Source organism: Sinohyriopsis cumingii, unplaced genomic scaffold (assembly GCF_028554795.1).
Source record: "Sinohyriopsis cumingii isolate HCF-2022 unplaced genomic scaffold, ASM2855479v2 utg000873l, whole genome shotgun sequence".
In the NCBI taxonomy this organism is placed as follows: domain Eukaryota; kingdom Metazoa; phylum Mollusca; class Bivalvia; order Unionida; family Unionidae; genus Sinohyriopsis; species Sinohyriopsis cumingii.
In genome coordinates this window covers 2,465,766-2,478,369 of record NW_028315938.1, presented here as the reverse complement: position 1 = coordinate 2,478,369, position 12,604 = coordinate 2,465,766, and the positions used below count along the sequence as shown (strand labels likewise).

Sequence of the window (12,604 nt, the reverse complement as noted above, 5' to 3'; positions counted from 1 at the left end):
GGGATAACTATGTGATAGAGTAGAGGTCATTACATGTGGCAGGGAAACCCAAATGGTACAAAAAGTCAAAACGAACACTTTACTACTCATAAAATAGTTAAAGTAAATGTTCTTACTCTGCAACATTTTTTAAAATCTTCTTCATATAACATAATAGCTGAAACCATGATTGAATATATAATTTACATTAATAATAATTTCGGTGGCTTTGTGTCACTATATTATGTATGCGTCATTTCGAGGGGAAATACGGGTTTCTTCATTAGTCAATGTTATAATAAACCCCCGACACTTTTATTTAGGGAGGTTTGGGACATCTTGGAACCCTATAATTGGTTGTAAATCGAACGGATGAACCATCTATGTTGTCCTGCTCGGGATCATTATGCTATCACTGTCTACAATGGAGAGAAGTAAGGTACATTGTTTGCTACTGCGCAATGCTAACATCACATACAGTGTTATTCTGCTCACTGTTAACAATACGTACGTATTGGCATACTGTTCACTGTTAAACTACACGTACATGATGTTATAATGCTCACTGCTAACTATAATGCATATGGCCTACACATGCATCGTAATATAGATAACCTAGTTAGATAAAATAACAGGTACCTACGCACATGTGAACTTAAGCTAATGCACATTAATCTCTCATTCGACATACAAGTGCACTGCATGCAACATAGTACTGCACTGCCTTCAATTGCTAAGCTGTTTGTAAGGTAAGAATTTAAATGTTGCCAATAATCTATTCTTAAATATATGAACACATTTTGTTGTTTTAGATTTATATGAAAGCAATACTACACGAAAATATACTGGAAATGCGAATACAGTAAGGCAGATGTGTGTGTGGTAGATGGTATCGCATCATCTTTATATCATTTACGCGTAGTCTTAGAGATTTTACTGAAATGTGTATGGTACAGCAGTACTAAGCTGTCTGCCTACCCCATGCCCCGTCCAGCTTTACAAAACAAAATCTTGTGTTTGAACCAAATACATTTTTCAAGTTTTCGTTTGCACCGTCTTCATTAATTAGATAACTGACGTTAGTGGCGATGATGATGATGATGATAATCAGTAGGTGAGGAGGAGGACGCTGAATGTCCTTACAACTGCGTCTTCCGTCACATCTCTGATATCATTTCCGGTCTCATTAGCCCAACATGTAATCCCCTACAGATTATTCAAAATCCAGGAGTGTTTCTGTGACATAAAAACCAATAAAACATTCAAACAGTACGATTGCATCACGCATTGCAATTACATATACACATCCATTCACACCCATTCAAAAGTACAATACATGCAGACATTCTATACACCCATTCAAAAGTACATTTGCATCCAATCACACCTTGATTGTAATTCTTTCTTGCTTGTTTGCTGCCTTTCGTCATTTTGGGTTAACATTAATTCGTGAACTCTTGTTTCTCTCAGTACTCTGGAACACATTGTCAAATAAAGTCAAAGGTGTGTTAAGTAATCCTTTCTGAATGAAAAAATTGAGCCCTTTGGAATTGTCTCTTCTTGAATGGTATTTATTTCTAGGATCCACAGATAGTGACCGTTTAAGAAAAGTGATCAATAATAACAGGTGACCTATAAAGGCTGGTTTAACTAGCATTACATGTAGGGATATTGACGTGTTTTGTATGTAGGGGTATTGACGATTTCATGCAGGGATAGTGACAAGCATTGCATGTAGGGATATTGACAAGTATTATATGTAAGGATATTGGGGAGCATTGCTGATAGAGAGATGTGACATTAATTAGATTATTTGTTACATGGTGTGTGATGAGGTGGCAGTGTTTCTCTTTACGCACATCTGTGCGTCAGAGACGCAGCTGAAGAAACATGGCGCACACGTTTTGTTGCCGTGCGTTTTTTTTTTTTTTTTGTTCTTTTTGACGCAAAGGATTCGCATAAATGGATCAGGATTTATTTAATATCCAATGTTTTGGATGAGTGATGGCATCATGTATACTTGGAGCATCTGCTAGTCTGGATCCCTGCAGGGTGCAACGCAGGTAGCATACGAAACAGAGAATGAGACTAGCAAAGGCAATGCTATGACGGAGTAGCTTCCCCATATCTCGCGAACTCTCACGCGATTTCGATCGAGCTCATTAAGAGGTCGTCCAGATGTTTAATATCAATGCTTGTAGTACTAGAAAGTGATCACCAGATTAAAACGGCTTGGACTAAGAATCATTAGCGAATAAAGTGAAAGAAGCAGAATACAAAAGAGTGGCTGTGGATCTAACTTTAATGAAAAACGGAGAAAATAATTATATTTGCTAAAATACGGCTTATCCATTAGGATTACTGGTGTGACTTCTGATCGCATGAATGCGGAGACTGCAAAAGTGAATAATCCTTTCGTGCCAGGGTTTAAGAATTTAAATCTGCCCTTGTTCGCCACTAGGTATCTGGGGAAAACATTATCACCCAAGACATTCTTTCACAACAAAGAAATCAGTTCTTGTTGAGACAAATGCGTTATTTAGATTACAAAATCAGGGGGTCATTGCAGGTTTTGTTGGTTTTTAACTTGATTCAATAAAAGAAAGAATTTAAAGTTCCAGAGTAACTTATTAGAAAGAAGATTAATCATTAGCCTTTTTTGATTTTAGGATAAATGTAATCAAGGGCGAAGTAAAACGAAACCGATGATTGTACACATTTTATGACAGACAGTAAATGAACTACCATTTGGTTAAAAAGATTTAATTGGCTTTTTGTGTTGGCTTATATGTAATGTGTTGGTCTATAATATAGCTACAAAAAGATTATAAAAATACTGTTAAAAGTACGACTTTGATATAAAAGAAAAATGAACAATACAAGTATTCTTTGAATGGACAATGCATTCGTTTGTTAATTGTGCCATTTGGTTTATTTGTATTTTTGAGAGAGAGAGAGAGAGAGAGAGAGAGAGAGAGAGAGAGAGAGAGAGAGAAAGAGAGAGAGAGAATTTTGTGCAAGTTGCAATATCCTATTTCAAGCTGTAAAAGTACGGGTGAGATGAAAATGTTTCAGTACATTTTGACTCCCTTATTTTTTATTGGACCCCCAGTTCTGACACCAATGATTTTTTACCCTCAATTTTCACCTCTGGCGGATACACTGCGAGGTGGGGATGTGTGAGATTTCCCACTCCTTATGGTTGTGGTTGAGGAGTATTGTATGTAGGGACATTGACTATTTCATGTAGGGATATTGACGAGCATTGCATGTACTGATATTGACGACCAATGCATGTAGGGATATCGACGAGCAATGTATCTACTGATATTGACGACCAATGCATGTAGGGATATCGACGAGCAATGTATGTACTGATATTGACGAGCAATGCATGTAGGGATATTGAAGTATTTATTTGCCTTCTCTCACTCTCTTGTCTAGCCGTTTCGGGTCACCAACCGTCTTGGTTATAGACTGTGATTTTTCCCACTGTGCAATACAGGTATGGAGCCTTTTTACCTTCATATAACAATATAATACCCAGCTTAAATACGTGTCATGTTTGTTCCTTCTCAGGGATCACAAATATTCTAACTATTTAGGGATCGCTCCGGATTCCTAGTGGTTAGAACGTCCGCCGACGGTTGTGGGTTTGATTCAGGCCGATCCATACCAAAGACTTACAAAAATGTTACTAACAGCTGCCTCACTTGGCGCTCAGCATTAAGAGGTTAGTATTAGGACTGGTCGGCCTGGTGTCAGGATAATGTGACTGGATCGGACATCGTGCTACATGTCTGCGGAATGATGCCCCAGTGCTATACATCACTACAAGCTATCACACTGCAGATATCGTAGCAATATGACTGAAAAGGTGTTAAAGATACGTTACAAATCCAAATCACATACACCACACACTCACTAGTTAGGTCAGATATCTTCTATCATAATTCAAAATAACTAAGCTATTATACTCAGTTCGCCTCCAAATGCATACTCACCCTATTATCAGAAAATGAATGACTTTCTAGTCCCTACTCGCATTCTTAACTTAAACTATGACATAATTAAACCTAAAACACCACACCATATGTGGGCTGTCAATTACCGGATCATTATGATAAAACAGTCGAATGTCGTTTGAAGAAAATTAACAACTTAATTACACACACGAAATAATGGGCCTTCTCTCATTGTCCTATGTCACTTTGATAATTAGCGATTCATTGACATAGACATAGAAAAATACATTCTTGCCATACATGAGACAAATGCTTTTATTCAGGTAATTTACTTGTTACAATTCGCATTAGAATAATTACATGAAATTCCTACTATACATGATTCATAGTACATACGAAACTACTAAATCTGAACTCATTCACATAACACATTAGTCATATAATAATCGAGAGAAAATTAATGGAAGTAATTTATTTCTGAACTGGGAGAATTCATGCATGAAATTAAAATGAATAAATTCAACAAATAATTACAAGCTTACATCAATGCACATCATTGAACATATATTGTATGCAACTGAGACTAACCTTGTGCTTTATTCGAGACTTGCAACTTTATAGATGAATCTCTCTCCTTTCTTGTCCCTTCCTTTCCAGCACTTGTCCTTGAACAATTTAACGAGGAAAGTACTTTCAGCTAATTTATTGAGCTAAATTCTGGATCGCCTTAGATACTTAGACTGAATAATTTTGCGAGAGTAATTTCTTAAAAGCCTGTTTTCCATCACAGATGATAGACCCATCGTTTAGTTTAGCCAACAGGAATTTTACATTTTATCACTACAATCGAAGTCAGAATAATCTCTTTAGGCCGCCTTTATTTCGAATGACCCAAGACATCCTAAAATTGTTAATCTTTGTCTCAGCTCTTTTCATTGGCCGCTATTGACCTTACACTAATATTGTCCTCTGTCTATTTCTAAATGTTTACAGGTTTATAATTTAAAATTTCAACATCATGGTAGATTTTGTTTGTTCGAGTTGGAATATCTGGGAACAAGGTTCTCATATTCACATATTATCTGTTTTAACTCATTCATTTCCTGTTGCTGTAGCTGTGAAAGTTTGTTGTCCAGATTATTTAATATTTCACAATTTTAAGGAGTGTTTGTACCAAAGTCAATATATTCCTGTTGAACACCGTCATTTAAATCGCCACTGTGTGGGACAGTTTCAACTAAATTTGTCGAACGATTTACAGAGCTATCTCGATCAACATCCTCCTTTAACATATTGATATGGCAGAGTTATTTCACTTTCCGCTTTCCAGCAGTATCGATGATATAATTTAAATCACGTATGTTCTTTTTAACTGTATAGGGACCTTAATGCCCAGTCTGAAGAGGACTTTGAAGTATAGAAAAGAGAGCTAGAGCTTTATCACGTGGTTGAAAAGTTTTTTCTTTGTAGTTTTGTCATGCTCAATTTCACTTGAGATTGGAAAAGCTGAAGATTATTTCTTGCCATTTCATAAGCTCCAGAATCTTAACATTTACAATAAGAGATTTTGAGTTTTGAATTTGTTATTATTTTCTCTTTCCTCCTTCTGTCACTGCATTTGCGTTTCTTTCTCACTTTCGTTTTTTCAAGCTCAAGCTTTAATATTTTGTATTTTAGTTTCAATTCCATAACTTGAAAGGTTGACAAAGATTTAGACTTACCAATCAAACTCAAAGCACTTTTATCTACAATATTCTTTTCTGCCAAGTATTAAAGCAAGACATTTCTTATTTCTTGTTTTAATAGAGATGGCTTTGCCTCTGAAAGATCATATTGTCTGGCAAGTTGAATCAAGTCGTCCTTTTTCAAGGACTCTAACCATTCCTGGCTATAATTTAAAATAATGTTCTCCACTTTAGTTGACATTGTGAAAGCTTGATGGTTTCACTATTTAAAATCAAAATATTAGGGACTAAGATAATTCCGAAATAAAATAAATTTAAATTTCAAAACGATTTCAATGTATCTAAAATTCGTGTCAAGGACGAGCCCCCAAGTTTCTGTTACGACTATATGGTCACAAAAACAAAGTAAGAGAAACGAAGCAAAAGCAACAAGTTTTGTAAAATTTACCAAGTAATTAATTATCAACGTGAGAGGAACTTACAGTAAAATAAATTTAGTCTAATCAAATCCTTATAAGGTTTATGAAAATCTGAAATGAAAGAAAAGTCCCTTATGAATTTCAAATCCGTGAATGTCCTCCAAGAACTGCCACGTCATCAAGATGGCGTTGTCCACAACTCCTTCAAATAATTTATGACAGTTCCAGAAGAATATTATAGTCTAAAAATGATAACTTTCTGTCGTCACTGAACGGTTCAAACAAATATTTTTTTCTACTCGAAACATATTTAAGTACAGCATAAAACTCGTTTGCACACATACATAAGGAACTCAGTAAATGTGAATGACTTTAAAAATTGGAATAAAATTGAATGCTTAACAGTCTTCTTACATACACCGTACATTGTGACTGTATTTCGTAGGGGACGCCATATCACAACATACACTATTGATTTATGACGTACGAAGCACACATTCTCATGACCTCGAGCAACCAATGGTGAATCCATATAATTCTTTCTGAATCTTCCATATCCCATCAGTCTCTGAAACATTACGCCATATGCGTCATTTTAAGTCTTATTATTAATAGTATCATTACCAATTGTCAACACATACGTAAACATTTATTTATAGATACTACGCACATTGTGGTCTTAACATAGCCAAATTTCGTACAAAGTTTATAACTAAAGATATTGTATACAGTTTACAACCATGAATAAATATTATGAAAATTATGAAAATCATGTACTAGAAGTTACAAAGAATATAGATATACATAACATTGCGTCGACATCTAACTGCCCAAATGACGGCGCTTTTTAGCTTGTTACGATGTCGATTAACATCGGAGTGATAAGTTAAATTTTCGGGAATATCACACACACCTGGTAGCACATATCGGCGCTTTTCTACAATAATGATTTAGTCAGGCTTTATTTACTCTGATGTCTTTTTCACAATAAATTCGAATTCCCAAACAAGCAAATGTACACGTTTTCAAGGTCCGTTGGCCTACATTTCAGTTGGCTGGAATGCGACGGAAGCCAGGAATACCGAAATTGGTTAAAAGGATGATAATAATCTAGAATGAAACGAAATGTTTCATTAAAGAAGCGTACTTCAACATAACCTGATTTCAGCATTTCATACTTACATCGCTTTCCAGTCAACGTGCTTGAGTACTTATATTCTTCCTCTAATGGATTGCCACTCGATGTAAAAGAACATTTTATGACCTGACAGTTTCCTTATGTATTTGTTTCATTATTAAACTGAATATTAAAAGATTGGTGTACTTGTATTCAATGGTTGGTTTTAGGTTTAAGTTTTGGTGGGGGTATGATGACGTTTCGTTCGAGCCTGTAAATTCTTATTTTCATTACCTCAGTATTTATTTTTCAACTTATACATTTTCTATATAAGGTTAGTTTTAATTACATACATCAGAACAGGAATACTTTTTTCAAATTAATTGCAACCCAGATTTTTTGATGACTTGTTAAGTGCAAGCAACGACTTTGATGAAAATGGTGGGATGAAGAGTGGTTGGGGTACACTCGAAACAAATACATTTGTAATAATCCTTTTTATTTTTAGCTTCCTTCCCATTATTCTGGAGAGTAATGTCATATAAAATACAAAATTATCGGCTTTCCACTCATCGACTTCATAATGGATATTTCCAAATTGATATCCTCGATCCGTATCAAAATCATACAGCTAAAACACTCTCTCTCAAAACATAACTAAAAAGTTTATAATTTTGTGATGAATCATTAATATTAGAAAATATTTTATTGAATTAGTAAAATAAAATGGAATGTAAGATTTAACCTGCCGATACGGACATGAAGCACTGATCAAGGATGTTCTGAATATTTGCGTTTGATTCTTAGTTATAAATTGTAATAGACTACGTCTATAGCTACTACATAAAAAATCTGAGCTGCTTTGGGGTGTTTATTGGTAGTTGAGAAAAGCAATTGTTACCCTGTTACAATCAAGTGAAGAGTTTGATACGTTTAGTCATTGTTAAATATAAACATGTGTATAACTGTTTAAACGAAAATAGAAATAGGTGTTAGAGGTAATCATCTGTACTCAATGTCAATATATACATCACTTAGACAATTTTTCAAAAGAAGAAGACGTATTTATACATACTAGTATTGACTATTACGCATATTGTGTGCAAATGCAGAATTTGATATGTATCTCTTTTGTGGTCAGATTCAAAAGGGCATATTAGTTTATATTGTCTATAATCCATATAAAAAAGGTTCCACAACAAGGAAACAATTGGCGGATCTTTAATAGTTAATCTTATTTATTGAAATCTATCGTGGAAAAATTTTTACATATTTTGGGGAGACAGATCGGCCTCTATCTTCATGAGTCTCGCAGAAATCGGATTGGGGGCCAAAATCAGCTTGTACTGCACCTTGCCCTTTAGCGAAATTCCACCAAAATTTCAGTGAATGTTTAGTGAAATCTCACCAAAATATTAGTGAAATTGCACAAATATTTTGACCAAAACTTAAAGTAAATTTTCATGATATTCCATTGCAATACCAGTGCAATTTCAATGGATTTTCACGTTTCACAAGGGCTATGCTGATTTATTAGATGGAACGCTTAATGTGTGAACATTTACTGAAATAACATTCACAAAGACATTATAATTAGAAATGGTTCAAGATTGACTGGAAATAATTGGGATTCCGCCCTTTAAAGCCAAAAACCTCTTCGATATCAGGAATTCTACAAGGTTCCTTATTACTTACTTTAATATCACCTTCATTAACCTAATAATCCTGATTCATGCTGAACAATCTGTAAACACATATATCTTAATCCTTTCTGTATTAATATTCCGTAGTGCTGAATCAATAAAAATCTACAAAAATCTTTCCTACTCTTGTAACAGTGGCATGTATTTGGATAGAATTTATATATTCATCCTGTGACATATATTTTGATAGAATCTAAATATTCATCAATGACAATACAACAAATATCATCAATGATGATACAATTGTCACATTATCTTTTCTTCCCTGTTCAATATTTTGGGTCAACAGGGGTATTATAAACTACCACATCCTTGCAACATTGAAAGCACTGTAAACCGAGTCATCTAAATCAAATTAAATGACAGTATAACAGTGCTGAGTAAATGTTCGTTTGGATTCAGACTAAACATTAAATTAATATATCAATCATATTATATTCGTCCATTTTCAAACTCAGCATGATTATTACGGTTTTCTACATTCGTATGGGAAAATACGAACTCGTTTTCTCAGTTAAATACTACACGACCTTTGGCAGTAGAGTATTCATCCGAGAAAACCAGTTCATATTTTCCCATACAAATGAAATAATCTTTTCATTATATTCTCCCTTTCTTATTCAACCTAAGGCTTAATTATGAAATATACACTACAATCAACAAAGTAATTGAATTTATCCCGTATTCAAAAATATACAGCCGTAGATTCATCAATACACAACAACATTTATGGATATTTAATTTGCATTGACTTGTAGTTGTTTATTTTTAATTTTTTATTTCATTACATACTATTGTAATGTAACCTTGTATGTAGGACTTGTCCTTGTACAAAACTGAGTTCAATTTATGTTTGACCTGAATTTACTTTTTTTAAATATTGTTTTGTAAACACAGCTAAAATATTTTCTATGTATATGGGCTTAATGTCAGGAAAATTATTAATAGAAGAAGTAAATATGTATTTTTGGGTAGTCTGGATTCAGGTCATGGAACTTTCTAAGTGTAATTCGCATAGTCTAGATTATGGTTTCTAATAATAGCTAACATATTTATTTTTTAAATATCAAGATCATTCTAGAAGATTATTTTCCATTAGGTAATAGTTTTCTTTTCAGAAAACCCTAATTGTGACCAGAGGCCAAGTAAAGAACTACATAATCTTGCAACTGAGAGGATTTTCTAGTAGTGCCTTAAGATCTAGCACTTTAAAATTGTGTTATAAGCTGTGTTCAGTATTTCTGGCTGGAATCAATTTTCTTCAAATTATTGAAGTCATATGATCATTTTCTCTGGAAGTCCGACATTGCTCTGATAAAATTGTTGGATAGAAAATTTCACTGGAATGTATAGTGAATTCAAACCTGGAATTATATTACTGTGAATCAACCAAAAATATTGGCATATCAACACTCTACAAGCTACCACAGACACATTAACACATTCAGTGTTGGATTTAACTTAGAATTCTACTGGATTTTATTCAGACTTTAAATTATTTGCACTTGTGTCTGTAATTCTAGGATTATTTACGATTTATTTTGTAATACCTTTTAATTACATTTTCACTGTGCATTCTAGGGAAATAATTATTTGTTGAACAGTACAAAGTTTGATGCTTTTTCACTCTTTTCTTTTACTTATTTTAAGAGCATAAACTCATAACAAACAACATTAATGCACACATAGCACTGCACAGCGACCTTTGAACACCGTTTGTCACTCAAGAGTAGTTTTAAAACGAATTATTATTTAGTGTCATATTGTGAATGAATGCGCATTAACTTTGTTTCTATGTCGATCCACCTCAATCCAGCTTTCTGTTTTCATCTGCTGAATTACTGGATGAATTCAGAGCAGTGAAGAGAATTGATTTCAGCAGGAAATTTGCTCATACTTTCAATACAGTTTCGGTGTTTATCAGGTTTTGAAGGACATGTCATTCGGATTTGCAGAACTAAGAACGTACATTTCGAGGAAATTCAAGATGCATAACTGTATGCACATTATTAACATTCGTATTACCAGCTAAAGAAGACATGTTATTTATTTATTTATCATGTGCAGTGCACTCCTAGCCATTCATCACCAAGGTACATAGTCTGCAGTCCAACGGGGAACTTTGTCAGTGGGGAGTTATTAACAGCGTGCGCATGAGCTGCAGAGGTCCACTGCTGAAGGAATAATCAGTGGCCTGGCCCGATCGTATAAGTTTAACTGCAAAACGCCCCTATCTTGTCTAGAAACGGTTCAGCGTGGTCCACATATTTCGTGGAAGGTTGAAGCCAGGAGGTCAGAAAGATGGCTCAGCTACAAGGGAGTGATTTTCAACATCTGTTGAAGAGCACCCATCACTCCATGCTGAAAAAGCTGTCATATCCTCTGGCAACGGACCTAACTAGATTGGATGTCTCAGAGCCAAGCGGGATGCTCGATGTGAAGTGATGTCCATGTACAATGGAAGTTCCTCCCTGTCATATACGTTAGCAAGCAATTTTATAGTTGCTTACTGGCGACGGAGATGAGGAGGAGGAATGTTGCTGAGTAACGGCAGCCATGGTAAAGGAATAGTATGTAGTGTTCCGGAGATTATGCGCATTGTGGTGTTGAGGTTCAAACAGGAGCCTACGGGCCAAGATGCTTCAGAAACTCAGGCATATCGTGCTGCTTGGCCTGATTTGCTGTTGCAGAGCACCGTTTCAAGTTATGTTGTTGCGAATGCCTCTGGAGTATTTTGATATAGTTCATCTGACTTCTGACGGTAGTATTGTCGCCACTCACCACGTACTTGACGTCGATGCTGTTTACCCAGGGGTGTTTTGCCACTTGTAGTAAATGGCTAGCAACAGCGTTTGGTTTGCCAACAGGGTGGACTTGAATTGGTGGCCGCTGAGCGGTGCCAAGTAGGCAAATCAAGCTCCAGCATTTCTGGCTGGTGTACGTGAAGCTGAGTGACCCTGCAGTTTCCTCCCATCAAGTACGCCTAGCAGTGTTTAGGGATTCAATCAGGTGATCTGCTATCTCTAAATCTCCAAATACTGAACACACCTTGCGAAGAGAGCCTCACATTCTTCATCTAAACAGTGTGCATAGACTGGACGACGGCCACGAGGAACAAACTGAATGGCTGCCTTGAATATGGCTCTCTGGAAGCGGTGATAAGCTTACTTAATTAGGATGAAGCGAAATGATGTAGTGACTATGATTTGCTCCAATATGTCAACGTATTTCGTCCAATTTACTTTGCGGAAGTTATAACCCCGCTGTGGAGAGCTGTGTATGGTCTGTTCGGCTTGCTGGCTGAGAAAGTTCATCAATAGAGCTAACCCAACAAAGGTCAAAAAGATGTGTTTATGCCATGTCACTTGGATGTTGTTGTTGGACGGACCCCAGCTATGACTATCATACAGTGTGTGTCTTCTATCTCTAGTCTAACAATGTATCAAATAGTTACATTAGGAAAATTGCAAAGCAGCTGTGGTGCGACAGTCTATTTATCCGGCGGAAATAGTACTTTTTCATCTTCTTGGCTTATTGGCTCTGAGTCTCTTAATTCCCTTCCAAAACCTTCAGTTGCTTTATTTTCTCAAATCTAGTATTTTGATAGACTTATAAAATGGTACATTTTCTGGTAGATATGAGATAGCCCTAGGCCTCAATATGATTTGGTATGCTATATGTTTATAGACCCTAGAGAGCACTGGTCATAGTCTGAACCCTTCTATCTGCGAAAAGA

At 35.4% G+C, this 12,604-nt stretch overlaps 1 protein-coding gene across 2 annotated transcripts in view; it reads left to right on the top strand.

The window, feature by feature from the left end:
- The first annotated feature begins 621 nt into the window (after nt 1–621).
- The window catches only part of LOC149773165 (uncharacterized), a 50,721-nt gene continuing 38,738 nt past the window's right edge, over nt 622–12,604 (top strand). Inside the window, exons 1-2 of one of the 2 annotated variants that reach the window (XM_089946715.1) lie at nt 647–728; nt 3,424–3,484. The gene's annotated coding sequence lies outside the window, so the exon portion shown is untranslated. Of the gene's footprint in view, nt 729–3,423; nt 3,485–12,604 lie in introns of both variants that reach the window. The other variant, XM_089946714.1, reaches the window with a different exon arrangement.